The 22,701-nt window shown below is 41.0% G+C and overlaps 1 protein-coding gene across 1 annotated transcript in view; it reads left to right on the top strand.

Moving 5' to 3' along the window:
- KCNB2 (potassium voltage-gated channel subfamily B member 2) overlaps nt 1-22,701 on the top strand; it is a 474,247-nt gene that overhangs the window by 436,365 nt on the left and 15,181 nt on the right. The gene's annotated exons all lie outside the window — the stretch shown is intronic.

Consider the following 22,701-nt stretch of genomic DNA (forward strand, 5'->3'; position numbering starts at 1 on the left):
ACAGCCACTGTGGAGAACAGTATGGTTCTAAAAACTAAAAATAGTTCTTAAAAGTTCTTAAAAACTAAAAATAGAACTGCCATATGATCTGGCAATCCCACTCCTGGGCATATATCTGTAGAAAACCATAATCAGAAAATACATATTGCACCCTGATGTTCATTGCAGCACTATTTACAATAGCCAAGACATGGAAGCAACTTAAATGTCCATCAGAAGAATGGATAAAGAAGATGTGGTACATATATACAATGGAATATTACTTAGTCATAAAAATGAACAAATAATGTCATTTACAAAAACATGGATGAACCTAGAGATTATCATACTAAGTGAAGTAAGTCAGAGAAAGACAAATATCATATGATATCATTCATATCTGGAATCTAATTTTTTAAAAATGAAACAGACTTACAGATATCAAAAACAAACCTATGGTTACCAAAGAGGAAATGGGGCAGAGGCATGGGATTAACATACACACTACAATAAACAGCATAAATAGCCAGCATGAACATACTGTATTGCATAAGCAGCAAATTTTTAAAAGAATGATGGTTCATTGTACCGAAACGTTTTCCTCCAGTTATATCAGGCTTATCAGTTCAGTTCAGTCACTCAGTCGTATCCAACTCTTCGCGACCCTGTGAATTGCAGCACACCAGGCCTCCCTGTCCATCACCAACTCCCCGAGTTCACTCAAACTCACATGCATTGAGTCGGTGATGCCATCCAGCCATCTCATCCTCTGTCGTTTCCTTCTCCTCCTGCCCTCAATCCCTCCCAGCATCAGAGTCTTTTCCAATGAGTTAACTCTTCACATGAGGTGGCCAAAGTACTAGAGTTTCAGCTTTAGCATCATTCCTTCCAAAGAAATCCCAGGGCTGATCTCCTTCAGAATGGACTGGTTGGATCTCCTTGCAGTTCATTATGTATAGACTGGGATTAATCATGACAAGTTCATTAACATGACTAGGGTATAGTGATGATGAATGACATAATGCATCACAGTATTTTGGCAGTTATAAAGTTCTATAGAAATGCCAATATTTGTATGATCCAAATATCTTTAAAAACATGGATTCTAGAGTTTGGGGCAGAATTGTAAATGAGTACATAGTGTTAGCGGAGAAGGCAATGGCAACCCACTCCAGCACTCTTGCCTGGAAAATCCCATGGATGGAAGAGCCTGGTAGGCTGCAGTCCATGGGGTCTCGAAGAGTCAGACACGACTGAGCGACTTCACTTTCACTTTTCACTTTCCTGCATTGGAGAAGGAAATGGCAACCCACTCCAGTGTTCTTGCCTGGAGAATCCCAGGGATGGGGGAGCCTGGTGGGCTGCCGTCTATGGGGTTGCACAGAGTCGGACACGACTGAAGCGACTTGGCAGCAGTTGTGATTTTGCAGAGAGCAAATTAGTTCTTTTCAGCCTATTCTGATTGTGAATTTTGGTGCTCTTTGTGTGTCTGCCAAATGTGTGGTACCTGACAATCTCCCAACCGTATCATTAGGATGAAAACTTTAAAGCAAATAGACCAAGCAGCATTAAAAGTTGTGTCGGTTGCAGCAGTGCTAGGTCATCATCTGCCTGTGCTTTGTTCTCTTGTCTGCTTAGACTTGCAGAAGCAAACACCTACTATTTATGCCATGAGAGGATGGGGCTGTGGGAATGACACCATAGGGTTTTTCTTATTATTATCACTATGTTGACTCATTTATATAGAAAGCTTAGAATTTGTTTCCTTCAGTTTAATGTCTTAGGGAATAAGACTTAGAAACTCTAAGGGCCACAGGTGGCATTTGTAGGATTTAAATTTGCATAAATATTCAGATGGTGCTAGTGGTAAAGAATCAGCCTGCCAATACAGGAGACGCAAGAGATATGGGCTTGACTCCTGGCTTGGGAAGATACCCTGGAGGAGGAAATGGCAACCCATTCCAGTATTCTTGCCTGGAAAATTCCATGGGCAGAGGAGACTGGCAGGCTGTAATTCATGGGGCCACAAAGAGTTGGGCATGAGTGAGCAACTAAGCATACACACAAATAAAAATTTGATGAGAATTACACACATATTCAGTGGGCCTTGTTTGGGTTGACTACTCAGACCTGGACCAAATCCTAGAAAATGCTTTTTAGGGAATTCTAAACCAATGTGTAAATAATATGGCAAAATGAATTTTGTATATTTTATCATGTTTATCTAAATGATCCAAAGCCATAAAAAGTACTCTGATATGGTGAGAAAACTGATGATTCCATGTCTCCTGCTGCCCAAAACTTTCAGCCTCCTGCTGCTGCTGCTGCTGCTGCTAAGTCGCTTCAGTCGTGTCCGACTCTGTGTGACCCCATAGACGGCAGCCCACCAGGCTCCTCTGTCCCTGAGATTCTCCAGGCAAGAATACCAGAGTGGATTGCCATTTCCTTCTCCATTCAGCCTCCTAGAGGCCATTTAATGTAATAGATGGTTGATGATAACCTGGGCTCATTAGAACCTATGGTGGCTCAGATGGTAAAGAATCTACCTACAATTCAGGTAGACCCATGTTCGAACCCTGGATTGGGAAGATCCCCTGGAGAAGGGAATGGCTACCCATTCCAGTATTCTTGCCTGAAAAAGCCCATGGACAGAGGAACCTGGTGGGCTACAGTCCATGGGGTTGCAAAGAGTCAGACACAACTGAGCGACTAACATTAGTTTGCAGCTTGATGTGCTACTTTAGTATAATATGTTTAGTCATGCTCTCTGCCTGTTTTGAGAGGTCCAGTATTGCTTTCTTGGCATATACAAAATTGGCCTAACAATTAGGAGGCCTAGAAGCCTAAAAGACAAAGCTGTCCTCCATAACCAACTCTACAAACAACAACTGTGGCCACAAATGACATAGCCTTTTATTTGTAAGTTAATAGTGTGGATCATGGCATCTGGTCCCATCACTTCATGGGAAATAGATGGGGAAACAGTGGAAACAGTGTCAAACTTTATTTTTGGGGGCTCCAAAGTCACTGCAAATGGTGATTGCAGCCATGAAATTAAAAGACACTCCTTGGAAGGAAAGTTATGACCAACCTAGATAGCATATTGAAAAGCAGAGATATTACTTTGCCAACAAAGGTCCATCTAGCCAAGGCTATGGTTTTTCCAGTGGTTATGTATGCATGTGAGAGTTGGACTGTGAAGAAAGCTGAGCACCGAAGAACTGATGCTTTTGAACTGTGGTGCTGGAGAAGACTCTTGCAAGTCCCTTGGACTGCAAAGAGATCCAACCAGTCCATCCTAAAGGAGACCAGTCCTAAGTGTTCATTGGAAGGACTGATGCTGAGGCTGAAACTCCAGTACTTTGGCCACCTCATGCGAAGAGTTGACTCACTGGAAAAGACTCTGATGCTGGGAGGGATTGGGGGCAGGAGGAGAAGGGGATGACAGAGGATGAGATGGCTGGATGGCATCACTGACTCGATGGACATGAGTTTGGGTGAACTCTGGGAGTTGGTGATGGACAGGGAGGCCTGGCTTGCTGCGATTCATGGGGTCGCGAAGAGTCGGACACGACGGAGTGACTGAACTGAACTGAAATAGTGTGGAAAGGGCTTTTGGTCACACATATCCTCAAACACAGCTAACAATATTTATCATCATCTCCAAAGGAGAAATACACCTGCTTGTGTATATAAATGCATGCATCTGTATGTGTGTATATGTTCCACCATAGAATTCAAGTACTTCTATCAAAAATGCTCACGTCTTCACATACTTATGCATCTTCAGCACTACAGGGGAGGACAGCTCCACCCAATTGTCCTGGGGATGGGGTTCCCATAGCCCTGTCCACTAAGTCATCTTCTTTCAGGAATCCCATTTTGAAAACCAAAGCAGGAAGTGATTATCACAATGGAGATCAAGAAAGACTTTTATTAAAAAGATGTAGCCTTTAAATTGGGCCCTAATTCAACACACATAGATTTCTGAAGAGATATTCCTTCCTATCATTAGTAAGAACAGAGGAAAAATATTGTATGACATCTCTTATATGTGGAATCTACAAAGAAATGATACAAATGAACTTACAACACAGAAACAGACTCACAGACTTAGAGAAGAAGCTTATGGTTGTCAGGGGGAAGAATGAGGGGAGGGATAATTTAGGGAGTTTGGGATTGTCACGTACACACGGCTACCTTTAAAACAGATAACCAACAAGGACCTACTAGAGAGCACATGAAACTCTGCTCAGTGCTATGTGGCAGCCTGGATTGGGGGAGGAGTTTTGGGGGAGAATGGATACCTGTATATGTATGACTGAGTCCCTTCACTGTTCACCTGAAGCTATCACAATATTGTGAACTGGCTATGTGCTGTGCTGTGCTCAGTCACTCAGTTGTGTCTTTTTGCGACCCCATGGACTGTAGCCCACCAGGCTCCTCTGTCCATGGAATTTCCCAGGCAATCATACTGGAGTAGGTTGCCATTTCCTCCTCCAGGAGATCTTCCTGACCCAGGGATTGAACCTACATCTCCTATATCTCTTTCATTGGCAGGTGGGTTCTCTATCACTGAGCCACCTAATCAGCTTTACCCCAATACAAACCAAAAAGTTTTTTAAAAAAGAAAGAATGGGATGTGTTAGCTTTCACACTTGTCTTTCCACCCCACTTTGCATCTGGTGCATATTTTACAGGCTACAAGAAAAAAGGCATGGCCAGAGGCTGTGACAGTGTCCATGTGTAGGTAAAAAACTGATAAACTTCTACCTAAAAGGAAGAAATTCAATCATGAGAATGTTTAGGCTATATATGAAACTTATCTGGGCATTTTTCATGATAAAATCAGTGTATTTTTATACATAGACTAAATACTTTATTGATTGAATTTTGCCTTGCTAACCAGGAATCACTATAAACTTAAATCTTCATCTGTTAAAAACTATCTTTGGAACACATGCAATTTGGCCACCATTAAATAATTACCTACTAGGTGCTATATATATTTAAGCTCTAATCATGACCTTTTCAGGTCTATTACCTGGAGAGTAGATGCCTCATAGCTGATTTGAGTCCAAAATGTGACCTATAAGCTAAGGTTGTAGTTTAAATTGATGGAATCAATTGTTTAAAATTAACTATTTAAGTCATATATAACTAAATAAACATTTAGTTTATTTAAATGTGTAAATGTGTCAAATAAACACTTACCTAATCAAAAATTGGGTCTTTTGTTTTGAGTCAGATCACATAATTGAAAAACCCACATAGTATGTAGAAACCAATATGAATCAATGGTCTATCAATAATATTAACTTCTGTTAAATCTTGAATTGTTTAATTAAGAGATTAATAAAAATGTCCTAAACTGGCAGTAATGCCCAGGCATAATTCAATCTATGGCAATTCCTTATAACAAAGATTTATAACCATATAAATCTTATAACAAAGATTTGCTAAATAGATTTGCTAGTGATCAATAAAAATTGATCACCCCAACTTACATTCTAGGAAATATTATGAAATAAATCACTTGAATCCATTCAAACCCCAAAGAGTAACAGTAATAAATAAAAGGTCAGAAATCTAAATGTCAGGACTAAGAAAGGATCAATACAAAAATAACACAGAAGCTATACACAAATATCTAAGTTGTCAAAGTCATGTAGAAGAATTAAAAGATCTGTATTTGGGGTGGGGGGAACATGGAAGGTGACCTGCCTTCTCTCTCATTGACAGAAATTATCCAAAGCTCAGCTTAGGAAATATGAGGATAATGTTACCTTTATATGGATCATCAGAATAAAATAACAAATATGATTTAATAATAACTATTACTATTGTTATTAACTTCCCAGGTGGCGCCAGTGGTAAAGAATCCACCTGCCAACCCAGGAGACACAAGAGACAACGATTCGGTCGCTGGGTTGGGAAGATCCCCTGGAGGAGGAAATGGCAACCCACTCCAGTATTCTTGCCTGAAAAACCTCATGGACGGAGGAGCCTGTGAGTTACAGTCCATGGGGTCGCAAAGAGTCAGACACGACTGAGCATGCATGCAGGTGCATGCAATTGTTATGGTCGCTCGAGGGTAGGAATTCTGACCCAGTGCACACACATACACATGCACACATACAAATCAACACTTTACAAAACATTATTTACCCTTCCTGATATTTTCTTTATTTTTGGTGGCCCTTTGGGTTCTTAGTTCTCTGACCAGGGATTGAACCCATTCCCCCAGCAGTGGAAGTGTGGAGTCTTAACCATTAGACAACCTGAGAATTCCCAACTATTATACTTTTCTTAATGCAGATTCTGACTCTCAGAACTTCTGACCCATAAAAGGGCTGGGACTCACAGTTTGAAAAACGCCATTCTAGGGAGCTGTTCAGAGTTAGCTGCCACCCTGGTCTGGTAGGACATGCTTACTAGAGGCTTGAATAACAGAGACAGGGGTACATGCTATACATGGTATAGCATGAAAACTTCCCACCACACTTAACTTATAAACCACCACTAGCTGCTTCTGCTGCTGCTAAGTCGCTTCAGTCGTGTCCGACTCTGTGTGACCCCATAGACGGCAGCCCACCAGGCTCCCCCATCCCTGGGATTCTCCAGGCAAGAACACTGGAGTGGGTTGCCATTTCCTTCTCCAATGCAAGAAAGTGAAAAGTGAAAGTGAAGTCACTCAGTTGTGTCCGACTCTTAGTGACCCCACGGACTGCAGCCTACCAGGCTCCTCTGCCCAAGGGATTCTCCAGGCAAGAGTACTGGAGTGGGGTGCCATTGCCTTCTCCAAACCACCACTAGAGGAAGTATTTAAAATGGGACTTTTTACCTAGGGAACTTACTTGATACTCTGTAATGCCCTATATGGGAAAAGAATCTACAAAAGAGTGGGTATATATATGTCTAACTGATACACTGCGCTGTATATCAGAAACTAACACAACACTATAAATCAACTATACTCCAATACATTTTTTAAAAGTATTTATCAGGCTTTTTGTTGTTGCTCCACCTTCATTTATAGCTACAGATCCATTTCTCTTATTTCCTTTATAGCAAATTTCTCCAAAAACTAACAACCAATGCTGTCTTTTTTATGCACTGAATTTTAACTACAGAACTGAAGAGTTTGTTTTTTTTTAAGGCTACTTTTTCTCTATATTATCATAATTTGGGGAGTGTTGGTGCTAATGATCACAGAAGGAAAGTGTATTAGTATACATAACTTGTACAAAAACACCCAAAAAAAACTTTTATATTTTACTAGAATTTGAGACATAAAGCATTGGATCAGGGGCATATGTAATACATTTTGGTGTTCAGTCCCTAAGTCGTATTTGACTCTCTGTGACCTCACGGACTACAGCACGCCAGGCTTCCCTGTCCTTCACTGTCTCCCCAGGTATTGAAGTGATTTGCTCAAATTCATGTCCACTGAGTCGGTGATGCCATCCAACCATCTCATCCTCTGTCACCCCTTCTCCTAATGTATGTACAGATGTAATATGTATATAATATATAATGTACATACTATATCACATAAAAGAAAAGTATAAATTAGTGCTAAGGGCAATGTGACTAGTGATTAAATAATCCTCATCATTCTTTATTTTAATGTTTGAGCTGTACAGCATTATAATTTGGTGTTTTTATATGCCAAAAAGTGATCACCAGCACAGTGCTAGTTACCATCCACCTAAAATTTCCTAACATCAACTGGGTTTTTTAATTTGTTGCTAACTTGACCATTCTAATATGGTATTCTGTAGAATATCCTTATTTATCTTTTTCCTACATCTCGCCGGTTTGAGTGAATTTTGCAGCTTCCAGACCCACATGTTCTAACTTGTACTGGGCTGCTATTTAGAATGCAGGTGTTAATTACCTACTTAACAAATCATAGCTATTTATTTCCAACAGTAAATACAACTTAGTTTTTCTCAATTAGGAACTGTTCTTCCTGTTGACTAGGGTTCCAAACCCCTATGACTTCCCTCTCCTTTGCAAATAACATGAAATTCACTATTTAAGGGAATACATGTAATGGCTTCTTGAGTGTTCTGAGCACTGCCTCTCATTAAATACTGGACCCTTTAATTGAACAATACAACTGAATTGTATTAATTTCCCAAGGCTTCTGTAACAAAACCCCACAAACTGGGTGACCTAAAACATAGACATTTATTGTCTCACAGTTCTGGAGGCTAGAAGGCTGAAATCAAAGTGTCTAAAAACTCTTAAAGAGAAATCCTCCCTCGCTTCTCCCTAGCTTTTGATGTTTGCCCTCAGTCCTTGAAATGCGTTGCCTCACAGCTGCAAAACTCCAATCTCTGCCTCCACTGTTACCTGGCCATCTTCCCTCCATGCATGTGTCTCTCTGGATTTCTTATAAGGACAGTTGTTGGATTTAGGATCCACCCTAGTCAAATATGCGGAGAAGGCAATGGCAACCCACTCCAGTACTCTTGCCTGGAAAATCCCATGGATGGAGGAGCCTGGTAGGCTGCAGTCCATGGGGTCGCTGAGTCAGACACCACTGAGCAACTTCACTTTCACTTCTCACTTTCCTGCATTGGAGAAGGAAATGGCAGCCCACTCCAGTGTTCTTGCCTGGAGAATCCCAGGGATGGGGGAGCCTGGTGGGCTGCCGTCTATGGGGTTGCACAGAGTTGGACACGATTGAAGTGACTTAGCACTTAGCACTAGTCAAATACGACCTCATCTTAACTAATCACATTTGCAAAGACTATTCCCAAATATTTTCTGAGGTTCTGGGTGTACATGAATTTGTTGGTACTGTTTAGTCGCTCAGTCGTGTCCGACTCTTTTGCGACCCCGTGGACTGCATCCTGCCAGGCTCCTCTGTCCATGGGATTTCCCAGGCAAGAATACTAAAGTGGGTTGCCACTTCCTTCTCCAGGGGATCTTCCCAACCCAGGGATTGAACGTTTATCTCCTGTATTGGCAGGTGGATTCTTTACCACTGAGCCACCAGGGAAGCCCACATGAATTTGGGGGCATACTATTCAATTCAGTAGGCTGACTTTCTCAAAGGACTAAACCATACCTACCAGTCAGCAACATCCACATACTCAAACTAAATGGCAATTTCATAGGAAAGAATAAAGTGCTAACTTCAAACAAGAAATGGTAAGAATACAGTTCTTCCGCCTCTAACACTATGTGCTGCTGCTAAGTCGCTTCAGTCGTGTCCGACTCTGTGCGACCCCACAGATGGCAGCCCACCAGGCTCCCCATCCCTGGGATTCTCCAGGCAAGAACACTGGAGTGAGTTGCCATTTCCTTCTCCAATGCATGAAAGTGAAGTTTCTCAGTCATGTCTGACTCTTCGAGACCCCCTGGACTGCAGCCTTCCAGGCTCCTCCATCCATGGGATTTTCCAGGCAAGAGTACTGGAGTAGGGTGCCATTGCCTTCTCCACTAACACTATGTACTCATTTATAATTCTGCCCCAAACCCTAGAATCCATGTTTTTAAAGGTACTTGGATCATACAAATATTGGCATTTCTATAGAACTGCCAAAATACTGCCATGAATTATGTCATTTCATCATCACTATACCCTAGTCATGTTAATGAACTTGTCATGATTAATCCCAGTCTATACATAAAGAACTGCAAGGAGATCCAACCAGTCCATCCTAAAGGAGATCAGTCCTGAGTGTTCATTGGAAGCTGAAACTCCAATACTTTGGCCACCTGATGCAAAAAGCTGACTCATTTAAAAAGACCCTGACGCTGGGAAAGATTGAAGGTGGGACGACAGAGGATGAGATGGTTAGATGGCATCACTGACATGCGTGATGGACATGAGTTTGAGTAAACTCCGGGAATTGGTGAGGAACTGGGAGGCCTGGCGTGCTGCAGTCCATGGGGTCGAAAAGAGTTGGACAGGACTGAGCAACTGAACTGAACTGATACCTAATGAAACTGAGCTTCCATGTCTTGACTCAGGTCATGCAGTTAATTTAATAATGCAGGCCTAGGAGAAAGGTCAGGTCATCTGACTTCTCATCCAGTGTTCTTTCTACTGCCAAGCACATGAAAGTATTTAAAATAACGACTGGAACTTCTCTGGTGGTCCCATAGTTAAGAATCCGCCTGTCAATTCAGGGAACACTCGTTCAATCCATGGTCCCATATGCCTCAAAGCAACTAAGCCAGTGAGCCACAACTACAAAGCCTGCACACTTAAGAGCCCATGCTCTGCAACAAGAGAAGCCACAGCAATGAGAAGCCCATCCTCTGCAACAAAGAGTAGCCCCAACTTGCTGGAAGTAGAAAAAGCCCGCACTTAGCACTGAAGATCCAGAGCAGTCAAGAGCATAATAAAGAAATGATTTTAAAATAAAGAGATAAAGTAATGACTGCCAACTGAAGACTGAAAGAGGATGTCTAGGCAGGATTAGAGGCCACTTCTGCATCATCCTTAAGGCTTTTTCTAGCTAACTACATCCACCCACCCTAGAACCTCTGAACAGGGTTGAAAATCTTTGCAAGGTCAAACAACTCACCCCTGTTTCCAAAACTGAGATCCACTGGTTAAAAATCTACAGAAGAGCCTCCTAAGCCGATTTTTTTAATAAACTAAACATATATATGTATTTTAATTAAAATAAGTATTGTATGTATTTGTGTCTGAGATCAGAGCTTCTCAAATTTCAATGTGCATTGAATCACTTGGAAATCTTGTGAAAATAGATTCGGATTCAGTGAGCCATCGGGATGGAGCCTGAGATTCTGCATTTCCAATAATCTCCAGGTGATGTCGCTAGTTCCAGGACCACATTTTGATTGACAAAGTCTTAAGTAGCCTTCCTGATAGAACCCAGGAACAACTCAGTGCAGATCAGAGTAAGTCTTTGTGATTGTAGAAAGTGTTCACCTCAGACAGCTATAAACAGCAGGACCTCTTTGCCCAATAAACATCTCCTTATTCCCTAAGAAGTCCAGAAGAGCTCGAGCCCAATCAAATCATGGTTGCTGTCAAAAGAAGTCAAACAAGGTCCATTAAAGGCCCTTGTTTGTGATGCTTGGCTTCTTGACATGAACACCTGTCATCCATGTAACAGAAGCCTCCATGAACTGCTGAAGCCCAGTGGCCCTGGGACAGCAAAGCCTGCCCACAGCAGCAGGTAGAAGGTGAACCATGCATGTTTCTGCAGGCACAGCTGGGTTTATCTCCCATCTCAACTTTACCTTGGCAGGCAGCTTCATTTCAGCATTTCCCTATTTTCTGGCAATCCATAATGTAGTCTTAATGATGTTGACCCCAAAAGTACTTTTTAGAAGAGGTGTACTGCGGAGCTTCATTAAAAGGAAAAATAATGATTGCATTACTTCTTTCGTTGTTTTCTTTCTTTGAAGCTGCTGGGACACAGTCTTTATATATACGGATAATGGTGGAAATAAATCCTTGCCATTCCCTGTTAATGGTGATTGATGAGCTGATGAGGCCGACTAGGTGTCAGAGGAACACAGCCAGTTTTTAATGGCACTTTAATTCTGGAAGTGTAGGAGACTTCCTTGCAGAAATTGGAAGTTGGAGTGGGTGAGAAGTAATTCAACAAATGAGCATGCTTTCATGGACCAGCTAGCATAAATGGATTCTTAAACTAGTCTTTGCCCTGTGTGATTTCAGAATGTATACTTAGGGTAAAATTTTACAAAAGAAAATAGTTCTGGCAAACAATAGAGTGTGTGTTTCATAATATTTTCAGGTAGCAAGAAACTGTGGTCTCACTCTCAGGGAGAAATTTACCTGTTTCTATTTTGAAACTTGAAGTTCTTATTCGTTATGTGCATGCTCAGTCATGTCTGACTCTTTGCAGGATCATGGATGGTAGCCCACCAGGGTCCTCTGACCATGGAATTTTCCAGGCAAGAATATTGGAGTGCGTAGCCATTTCCTGCTCCAGATCATCTTCCCAACCCACGTCTCTTGTGTCACCTGCGTTAGCAGATGGATTCTTTACCACTGCAACTACTAGAATTTGTTTAATATTTATTTTTATTTATTTATTTGTCTGTGCCAGGTCTTTGTTGCAGCACTCAGGATCTAGTTCCCTGACCAGGGATTAAACCTAGAACCCCTGCATTGGGAACTCAAAGTCTTAGCCACTGGACCACCAGGAAAGTCCCTATAATTTTTTGAGATGAGGATATATCATTTTCAAAGACTTAGGATGATTAAGTCATGGATCACTCAGAGTTTTTACCTTATAAGATAAAATAATGGAGATTTGTCAAGGCTACTCAGTCTTCTTGATAAACTTAGTCATAACATGGCAGAGTCCTAGAGTCTCCAACTCCACAGCAAGTAAGGCTGTGATTTTATTTATACAGTGGTCCCTCACCATCTGCAGGGCATTGGTTCCAGGACACCCCTGGATTCCAGAAACCATGGATACTCCAGTCCCTTACATAAAATGATGTAGTACTACCGGCCTTCCCTATACGGGGATGCAGGACCCATGGATGTGGAGGGTCAACTGTAAATACTGCCACCCTTGCAACAGAAACTTCAGTTATCTTCATTTGCAACACTACACCAATCTGTCCCACACATCCTAGTTTATGCTCTTCCTAAACGCAAGCTGAGCATTCCTTCCCTTGCTTAGTGTCTATGGCTTTTCCTCCTTACAGCAGTGGCCTCGTGCTTTAGGAGCATCAGAGTCACCCAGAGGGCTTGTGAAAACAGATGCTGGGCCTCTCTCCAGAGCTTCTGATTCAGCAGGGGCTTCCCTAGTGCCTCAGACAGTAAAGAATCCGCCTGCAATTTGGGAGACCTAGGTTCGGATCCATGAGTTGGGAAGATCCCCTGGAGGAGGGCATGGCAACCCACTCCAGTATTCTTGTCTGGATAATCCCCATGGACAAGAAGAGGCTGGTGGGCTACAGTCCACGGGGTCGCACAAATTTGGACACGACTGAGTGACTAAGCACAGCACAGCACAAGTGTGGAGTGAGGCCTGAGGATCGGTGTTCCTCACAAGTTACCACATAATGTTGATGTGCTGGTTCAGGGACCACATTTTGAGGAAAACTGGTCTTCAAAAGGAAACCCACCAAACTCTCCACTGGCACATCTAGCACCCTTCAGAATTTGCCCACTGCCTGACTTCCCAGAAGTGTCCCACCTGCATCCAATCTCACAGCCTCCCTGGGGCCCTGGGACCAGGGCTGCCAGCTTGTGAAGGTTGTTTCCTGAACAAATGACAGAGACATCGTTCACATTCGTTTTTACTTTTTTAAATATTAATTTATTCATTTGGCTGTGCCAGGCCTCATTTGTGGCATGTGGCATCTAGTTCCCTGACCAGGGATGGAAGCTGGCCCCCTGCACGGGGAGCACAGAGTCTGAGCCCCTGGACCGCCAGGGAAGCCCCTGTCTTTCACATTCTTCTCTCTCTATTGGTGCCCTCTGTGCATGGCCTTCACTCTTATATGCAGCAGCCCTGAAATCACCATGGACCCCTATGGATGCCCCACTCATACAAAATTAATTAATTCTGGGCTTTAAGGCTTCACCTACCCTGTCCTCTCAGCCCGTTGTGCCCTATAACCCCCTTTCTGTATGGAAACTTCTACCCATCTTTCACAAAAAGAAGAGTTTTGATTAGACTTGTTCTGAGAACCAAGGAAAACACTTTTCCAACAGGAAAGGGAAGAATGTTATTATATCTGGATGGAACTGTAAATACTCTAGTGTTCAAAACATCCTAGGTGTTTAAAATCTGTTTTTTCCTTCCCTCGGTTTTCATGAATTGTCTTTCCAAAGAACTAGAAAACTGGTAAGAAGGAGAAAAGGGAAGGAAACTTCTTTTCATTGTCTTGTTTCAGGTCTTCACACACGTAAGATATTTATATAGATGCAGTATTTTAACAAAATATACTTGTAAATAAGTATTAAATGGAATCTGCAATATTTGTTAAGTTTACACTTTTATGAAGTTTTTGCGACTTTTCTCTGATTTTGAGTTACCTGGGACAGTGATATATATGTATATTTTTTTCTTATTCTTTGATATTCTTTTATTGAAGTATAGTTGTATGTATGTACTTTTTAATATATAACCTACATTATTAATTCTTCTCAGTGGCTTCACATTTATCCCATAAACCTGAATCCACCCATATCTATACATGGAACTATCACTTTATTCACTGTTTGGATTAACTGAGGTTCCAAGAAATTCTCAGGAAAAAAAAAATGTGACATAGAATGAACACAACACTTTTCTTTAAGAAAACGTACCCTTCTATGAAGGTGAAGCCCAAAGCTAATATATAGTCAAAATCAGGCTTCTCAAAGAATAAGGTAAAAAAAAAGTAATCTGCTCAGCATAATGAAAAAGAAAGGATTAATAAAATTACAGAGCTTACCTAGGAAAAGATTATGTTGCTGAAGTTGTACAGTTGGTCTGTTATCACAAAATGAGCTATTGGTAATATGGATTTCTGGTGTTAAAAAATTCTATTGTTGGTTAAAGCTTTTAGGCTGACTTTGGACCATGTGGAAGCAAGAGAAAATGACTAAGAACCTATCTTATTCCTCTTTGGTGATGAGAAAACATTTGGCTTCTTCAAGATATAGTCTCCTTTCCTCCAGTTCTATGGACTTCTCTCTTCTTTTTTTGGTTATTCATTAATTTAAAATAGATTTTCAAAGTATTTGCTCTGTGTTAGGCACTGCAAGCAATTCTATAGAAAGAAAATAGGTAGTTATTCCATTCTGTAATCCAAAAACCCCGTTTGAGAAGCAAAACTATCTTCTGTGAAACTGTCAAATGATTGTTTAAGAAGGTTGTAAGGCTTTATGGGTGTTAACAGATCAAAACTCTGTCCAACATAGAGAACAGACTTGTAGACACAGCGAAGGCAGGTGAGGGTGGAACGAACTGAGAGAGTAGCCCTGAAATATACACATTACCACATGTAAAATAGATAGCTAACGGGAAGTTGCTGTATAACACAGGGAGCTCAGCCTGGCTCATCTTCATGTTTACTTCCTGGCCCCTGAAGGCTTTGTAAGAACAAATTACCTACAAAGAGGTTGTCTACTCACTGGAGTGGGTGTAAGATTAAAGGTGTCTCCATCTCACTGTTGCTCCTTTCTTTCAGAGTTACTGTGAATAAGATTAAAGTTCCTTCCACCAGCCTTCTACCTAATGAATTGCTTCCTAAAACCTAATCTTTTAAAATAGGAAATATATCATGGGTAGGGAAATGTGGCATATTTCAGGAGATACCAAGAAAATGTTAAAACAGTGTCTTTCATCATAAGATGCCCAAAAACTCTTCCTCAAAAAAAAAATTGGTTTTATATTAGAGAATTTAAAAAAATTTTGATACTATGCAGAACTGAATTGCTTCTCACTGACCACCCACCCCAGATGAAAAGCATCGCACAGGCTTCTGGCTGACATCAACTTCTATGTGGATGACTCTCTTCAAACCCCTCATTCAACAGTCCATAAATGGGAAAGGATTGAATTCCTGGCTTCACGTTATCCATGAGTCCAAAATAATTCAAAATCAACTGAGCCTTTCGGGGATGTTCATCCTTTGCATGAGTCATGTGGTGCTAGCCCACAGAGGATTCATTACCAGAGAGCACCTAAGCACAGAATCTCTGTTGTCCCAGGAAGGAAAGGGGATATTTGGGAGAAGAAAAAGCTGAGCATCAACCAAGGGCCCCCAGCCTTCGAGGAGAGCACCACAGTTTCAAAGAATATGAAATGTTAGAACAGCAATAGTCCTGGATGGCTCTTCCTTCGGTGCAAATCACAGGATTTTTTTTTTTTTCTGGTTTGCTTCTGAGAACAGCTCAAAATAGAAGATAGGTAGATGAAAGTCATGATATTTTTACCTACTTCTCACTTCTTCCCTCAACAAATGGTTTGGTCTTTGGCTTATAGGCTCAGAAATGTCACTGTGCTTTGCCCTTTTTCTGAAAATAGAAAATGTTTCATGTTTCTAATAATGCTCATCACAGACCTTCTTCCTGACAACTTAAGTTGATGTTCTCCTGAAAATTCTTTTTTTTTTTTTTTAATTTTTTGGCCATGCTCTGTAGCATGTGAAATCCTGCTTCCCCAGCCAGGGTTCGAACCTGCCCCTGTCCTGCATTAAAAGCATGGAGTCCTAACCACTGGGACCACCAGAGAAGTCCTCTCCTGAAAATTCTTATCATCACATTTTCCCATGCTGTTTTCTACTGCTGATAAGGTTTCTGTTGTTGTTGTGTTTGTTCGTCTGTTTCCACTAAGAAGATAAAGCAGAAGAGCTACAACTCATTCACTTTCACCTCTCCTCACACATTTGTCAAAGAAGGAAGGAGAGTTTGGGGGAGATGAAAGAGAGAAAGTACCTGCACTGACCTCAGGGCAAGGTACCCCAGTTCCCATGCATTTGAAGGAAGTATTGCAAGTTGGTGACTACAAAGCAGATTATCACTTGCTGGAGCTTGAAAATAGTCTGTGTATTTTAAGACTCAAAACAAGTCAAGTTTTCACCCCAAGCAACCTCAGTCCATCTCTTTTTTTTAACTGAGATATAATTGACATACAATAGTATATTAGTTTTAGTTGTACAACATAATGAATTGATATATGCCTGTATTGTGAAATGATGACTACAAAGAGCTGAGCTAACATCCATCATCTCATATAACATCATCATCTCATTTTTCCTGTGATGCGACTTTTAAGATTTACTGTCTTCAAAACTTTCAAATATTCGGCACAGTATTACTAACTATAGTCACCATGCTGTATATCCCCAGGACTTAATTTATTTTATTTTTTTAGTTAATTTTTATTTTATATTGGAGTCGTAGTTGATTTGCAATGTTGTGTTAGTTTAAGGTGTGCAACAGATTCAGTAATACACTTGTGTATATCCATTCTTTTTCAGATTCTTTTCCCATATAGGTTATTACAGAATGTTCAGTAGAGTTCCTTGTGCTTTACAGCAGATCCTTGTTGATTATCTATTAATTTATGATTAGAAGTTCATACCCTTTGACCAACTTTACCCGTTTCATGCACCCACTCACCCAACCTCATTCCAGCACTTAAGTATTGGCAGACTAGATCATTCAGTTCTCAGGAAAACCCAGGCATCTGGATTTGACATGCAAACCACTGGTTAGGTAAAAGAATGTGCTTGTAAGTGTTTCAAATACGAACTATGTCTGAAATTCTATTTAAGTAGGGGGCAAACAGCTATGTTCATCATTCCCTCCCAATGCTGACCAACAGCTTCTTCTAGACACATCTCCAGCATTTCTTTAGTATAGTACTTTACATTTTATAGCTGCTTCCTGTGCGTGATCTAGTCTGGTCCTTAACCACCCTCTGAGGCAGGCGAGGGGCAAATAGGAAGGACCTCATTTTGCAGATTGAGGGTGCTGAGTCTGGAGAAGAAACTGGCTTGTCTGCATGGCCAGTAGAAGTAGAGCCATGTGTGTGATTTAATTCCTTGTCCTATATTCTTTCCACCAGGAAACATCTGCTAACTTCAAAGGATATGAAATCAACAAGTTGGTAAAAAAAAAAAAAAAACACCTTACAGTTAACAAGGGGAAAAGTGGGGGAGGGGATAAATTGAGATTGATATATACACACTATTATATATAAAATATATAACTAATAAGAACCTACTGTATAGTACAAGGAACTATGCCCAATACTCTGTAATGACCTATACTGGAAAAGAATCTAAAAACGAGTGAATACATATATATATATATATATATAAAACTGATTCACTTTACTGCATGCCTGAAGCTAACACAACATTGTAAATTAACTATCAAAGTTAATTAGGCTTCCTAGGTGACTCAGTGGTAAAGAATCTGCCTGCAATGCAAGAGACTCAGGAGACACGGGCTCAATCCCTGGGTTGGGAAGTTCCCCTGGAGGAGGAAATGGCAATCCACTCCAGTATTCTTACTTGGAAAACTCCATGGGCAGAGGAGCCTGGTGGGCTACAGTCCATGGGGTCACAAAAGAGACACAACTGAGTGACTGAGCACAGTACAGCACATAGCCAGTTAACAATATTGTGATAGATACTGGAGTAGGTAGTCATTCTCTTCTCCAGGGGATCTTCCTGACCCAGGGATCCAACCAGGTTTCCTGCATTGTAGGCAGATTTTTTTTACCATCTGAGTACACTCCAATAAAGTTATTAAAAAAAAAAAAAAAACTAGTTGGTAAATAGAGGCAAATCTCGCACTACCTTACACAAACAGAAATCAATGCAACCAACTTTGGGGACTCAGTAACACCAGTGCTGGGAGCCCTGTTCTTAACTCCATGTGATCCTCTGAATATCTGTGTCTAAGGAAGAATTAAATCATTATTCAGGCAATGCAAAAGGGAAGAAAAGTGTTTTCTGGAAAGCATGTCTATTCCCGGGAACTAAATGCTTGGAACCTACACAGTGGGATGGTTTAAAAAGCCTTCTCATTTGAATTTTTTTTATTTTATAAGCAACAAAATTATATTTTGGCAGTTCAACCAAAATGATGGAATCAACTGTAACTATCCTTTGCTTTGGTTTGCAGATGTGAATGGAATTAGTAAAATATTTTAGTTTAGAAAAAATTGCCAAATGTTAGAGGTGAAAGGAAACTTGGAAATTACGTACTCCAAATTCCAAGGGAGTTGACTGATATCACATAGGTAATTGTTTGGAATTTCCGCTTCCTTTACCATGTACAAACATAAGTCTACTTGCTGGGGCCAAAATAGCCAGCTCTAGAGACTGGTTATTAGAGGTAACATGGTTAAAAACCTAACTTGTGCACGGTTATGATAAATGAAGCAATACCTAAATGTCATTAGGGTTTGCTGTACTAAAGTAAATATCCATGTTTAGACATGTATCCTGTAGCTTAGAGCAAAATTGCATGTTTGTTCTATTTATTGTGTTCAAAAAAAAAAAAAAACACCTCTATCCTAAGACAATAACCTTGCATTTGGCTTGTTGCATCACACATCATCTTTGGTACATACTGAATAATTTGTCTAAGATGCTGTCTTTCTGGGAGAACTCCAAGTTTCACGAGATATTTAAAATAAGCCATTCTTTTACATTGAAAGCAAATGGGCTTTGACAGATTAAATTTGAACAAGAGACAGAAAAATCATGCACTTCAATACCTTATGGTTTCTTTAACATGAATGTGGAATTGTTAAGGGCTTGAGTATCAGAATTTTTTTTCCTTTAGTAATCCCTTTTCTTCAAGAATGTACTCCATGGCACTTCCCTGGTGGTCCAGCAACTAAGACTCAATGCTACCAAAGCAGGGGGCCTGGGTTCAATCCCTGGTCAGGAAACTATATCCTATATGCCACAACTAAAGAGCCCACAGGCAGTCAAAACCCAGTGCAGTCAAAACCCAGTGCAGCCAAATAAATAAATATTAAAAAAGAATGTACTCCAAATTATGTTGTGTACATGCTAAATTCTCAGGTGCTAAAAGTAGCTACCGGAGAAGGCGATGGCACCCCACTCCAGTACTCTTGCCTGGAAAATCCCATGGACGGAGGAGCCTGGTAGGCTGTAGTCCATGGGGTTGCGAAAAGCCAGACATGACTGAGCAACTTCACTTTCACTTTTCACTTTCATGCATTGGAGAAGGAAATGGCAACCCACTCCAGTGTTCTTGTCTGGAGAATCCCAGGGATGGGGGAGCCTGGTGGGCTGCTGTCTGTGGGGTCGCACAGAGTCGGACACGACTGAAGCGACTTAGCAGCAGCAGAAAAGTAGCTATATTCATTCAGTTGCCATCAACTAGACCATTAGACTGTATTAGAATTATACAATGTCCATTATTTCCCAAGTCAGATAGCAAAGTAAACTGACCTATGATCTAGCTTGGATTGTGGAGTCAAGAAAAATTGAAGGTTCATGTTGACCTGCTTTGTTCTTTGTCTAAAAGGTTGAAAGACAGGAAAATGGTTTCATTTGTATTTCTATTTTTTCTTGCTCTTGGAGGTGATAAACCTAAATAAAATGCATCGAAATGGGCAGGTAAGCAGATAAGAAGAAATCAAAAATCTGGACTGTGGGTTACAGTGCAAGAATGATGGTAGCAATCTCAGTATTTTAAAATGCTCAAAGGTATATTAGCAACAGTATGACCTTCTAGAAATAGAAAAGGACCTAGTTCCTTATGGTAAGAACATAAAAGTAGATGCAATCTGACCAATGCTTCCCAAGAATATTTATGTAATGGAATATTGTAAATATCCCCTTTCCACTAGCCTCTGAGGGTAGAGCTTCAGGGTGAGCATTCCTGACTTGTCCTTAATAAACCCTCAGTATCCACTGTGCCCATGTGTGGTCAGTGGCTCCATCTTTTTCAACTCTTCGCAACCCCATGGACTATAGTCCACCAGGGTCCTCTGTCCATGGGATTTCCCAGGCAAGAAGGTTGCCATTTCCTCCTCCAGGGGATCCTCCTAACCCAGAGATCGAACCCACAGCTCTTACTTCTCCTGCATTGGCAAGCAAATTCTTTGTCACTGAGCCACCTGGGAAGCCTGAATCCATTATCCATGGGTTTATTTAAACCTTCTTGAGGGTGTTTCTAACTTTAGCCTTCAAAGTTTCTCAGCGTAGATGAAGCAAGCCTTTATACCAATGCCATTCATTGATTCTCATGTTTAAAGGAACTCCTGAAGTATATTCAGGTAAAAAGTAGTTTTGTTTAAGAAAAAACATATAAAACACTAGTAATTAAGTGCTGTTCTCTAAGTTAAGAAACCGTAAATCTTAACTTAATATCTATAGTGCATTCTGGAAACACTATGGTTTTCCTTTATAATGATATAAGAGGAAAGGTGGGAGTTGGAAAAAAACAGGAAGAAAAAACAATGAAAGGTATAAATGAGGCACAAGCAAAGAAAAGAGCCAGAATAAGGAGCCAAAAGTAGAGAAACTTGGAAAGATAAAGAGGAGAGAAGTTCACAAATTCTAATGTCAGTTATAGTTCATTTTTTCCACAGACTCATGTTTACTGAGCTGTGTCACCTCAAGATACTTAATCATTGTTTACTGAACACTGAATGTCTAAATTAAACAGTGTCAGGGTATTTTTCTCAGAGCTACATTTATTTACTTAGCGACGTATGTGTGCCACGATCTTCACAAAGCCATGAGATAACTGTAAGTGCCGTCTTCATTAGACAGATTTGTAAACTGAGACACAGAGAGGCTGTCATTTGCCCAAAGTCACATAGTAAACAATAAAATCAAGCTCAGAGGTCAGAATGACTGACCAAAATTCAGTCACTGATCCTCTTTTTCCTTTTTTTTTTCTCCCCACACCGAAAGGCATGTAGGATCTTAACTCCCTAACCAGGGGTTGAACCTGCACCCAATGGAAGGTGGAGTCTTAACCACTGCAGAATGTGAAAGTGTTATTCACTCAGCTGTATCTGACTCTTTGCGACCTCATAGACTGTAGCCTTTTGCTTTGTTTTCTTGCACTGGGTCTTAGTAGGCGGGATCTTCCATCATTTTCCAGGCATGCATTATCTGTTAGTTGTGGTGCGATCTTGACTTGCAGCATGTGAACTCTTAGTTGCAGGATGTGATGTCTAGTTCCCTGACTAGAGATTGAACCCAGGTCCCCTGCATTGAGAGCTCAGAGTCTTAGACACTGGACCACCAGGGAGGCCCTCTCTCTCATCTTTATTTTTAAGCATAAAATTTACTAATCCTTCAAACGTTAAATAATAGTTTTGTATATTTTCTTAATACATTAATATTGTATGCATGTATGCTCAGTCACATCTAACTCTGCGACCCTGTGGACTGTAGCTGGCCAGACTTCTCTGTCCATGGGATCTCCAGGCAAGAATACTGGAGTGGGTAGCCATTCCCTTTCCCAGAGTATCTTCCCAACCCAGGGACTGAACCTGGGTATCCTGTATTTCAGGCAGATTCTTTATTGTCTGAGTCACCACTGGATTGCTGGGGAAGTCCCTCTTCTTACTTCTTATTGAGTGCTTCCTCTTTCCTTCCATGGCTGACATCACTCTGCTATTCCTCTGCCCTGAACCGAGATCACCTTGGACAATCATCAGTTTCTTCTTTATGAAACCTTTCTCAACTGAATGAAGTTAGGTCATAATCTTCTTCTCCTTCATGAGTCTGGCCAGAAGGCCACATGGACCAGGATGGAGGCTCCTTGACTTGATTCTGTCTTCAGTGCTTGCCGGACAGATCACATTTGTTCCATGGAAGCATCGCTGTACCAAGGCCTTGTTATCTCTCTACATATAGGTCTGTGATCACTGACTGATCAGTGACCAGTCACTTATCCCTTTTTCCTTTTCTTTTTTTTTGGTCACACCTCGAGGCATGTAGGATCTTAACTCCCCAACCAGGGATTGACCTGCACCCACTGCAGGTGGAGGTAGAGTCTTAACCACTGGAAAGTGTGAAAGTGTTATTCGCTCAGTTGTGTCTGGCTCTTTAGAATAAAACTTCTGGCAGTCATGACTTTTTTCTCGCTTCTATAGCAGGTATGGCAATTTACATAAAGAAACATACACTGGGTGGTTCAGAGAGAAAAATTACAAATAGCTGAGAGGGGAGGACTTCCCTGGTGGCTCAGGTGGTAAAGAATCCACCTGCCAGTGCAGGAGATGCAAAAGACATAGG

Source organism: Bos javanicus, chromosome 14 (genome assembly GCF_032452875.1).
Source record: "Bos javanicus breed banteng chromosome 14, ARS-OSU_banteng_1.0, whole genome shotgun sequence".
Lineage (NCBI taxonomy): Eukaryota > Metazoa > Chordata > Mammalia > Artiodactyla > Bovidae > Bos > Bos javanicus.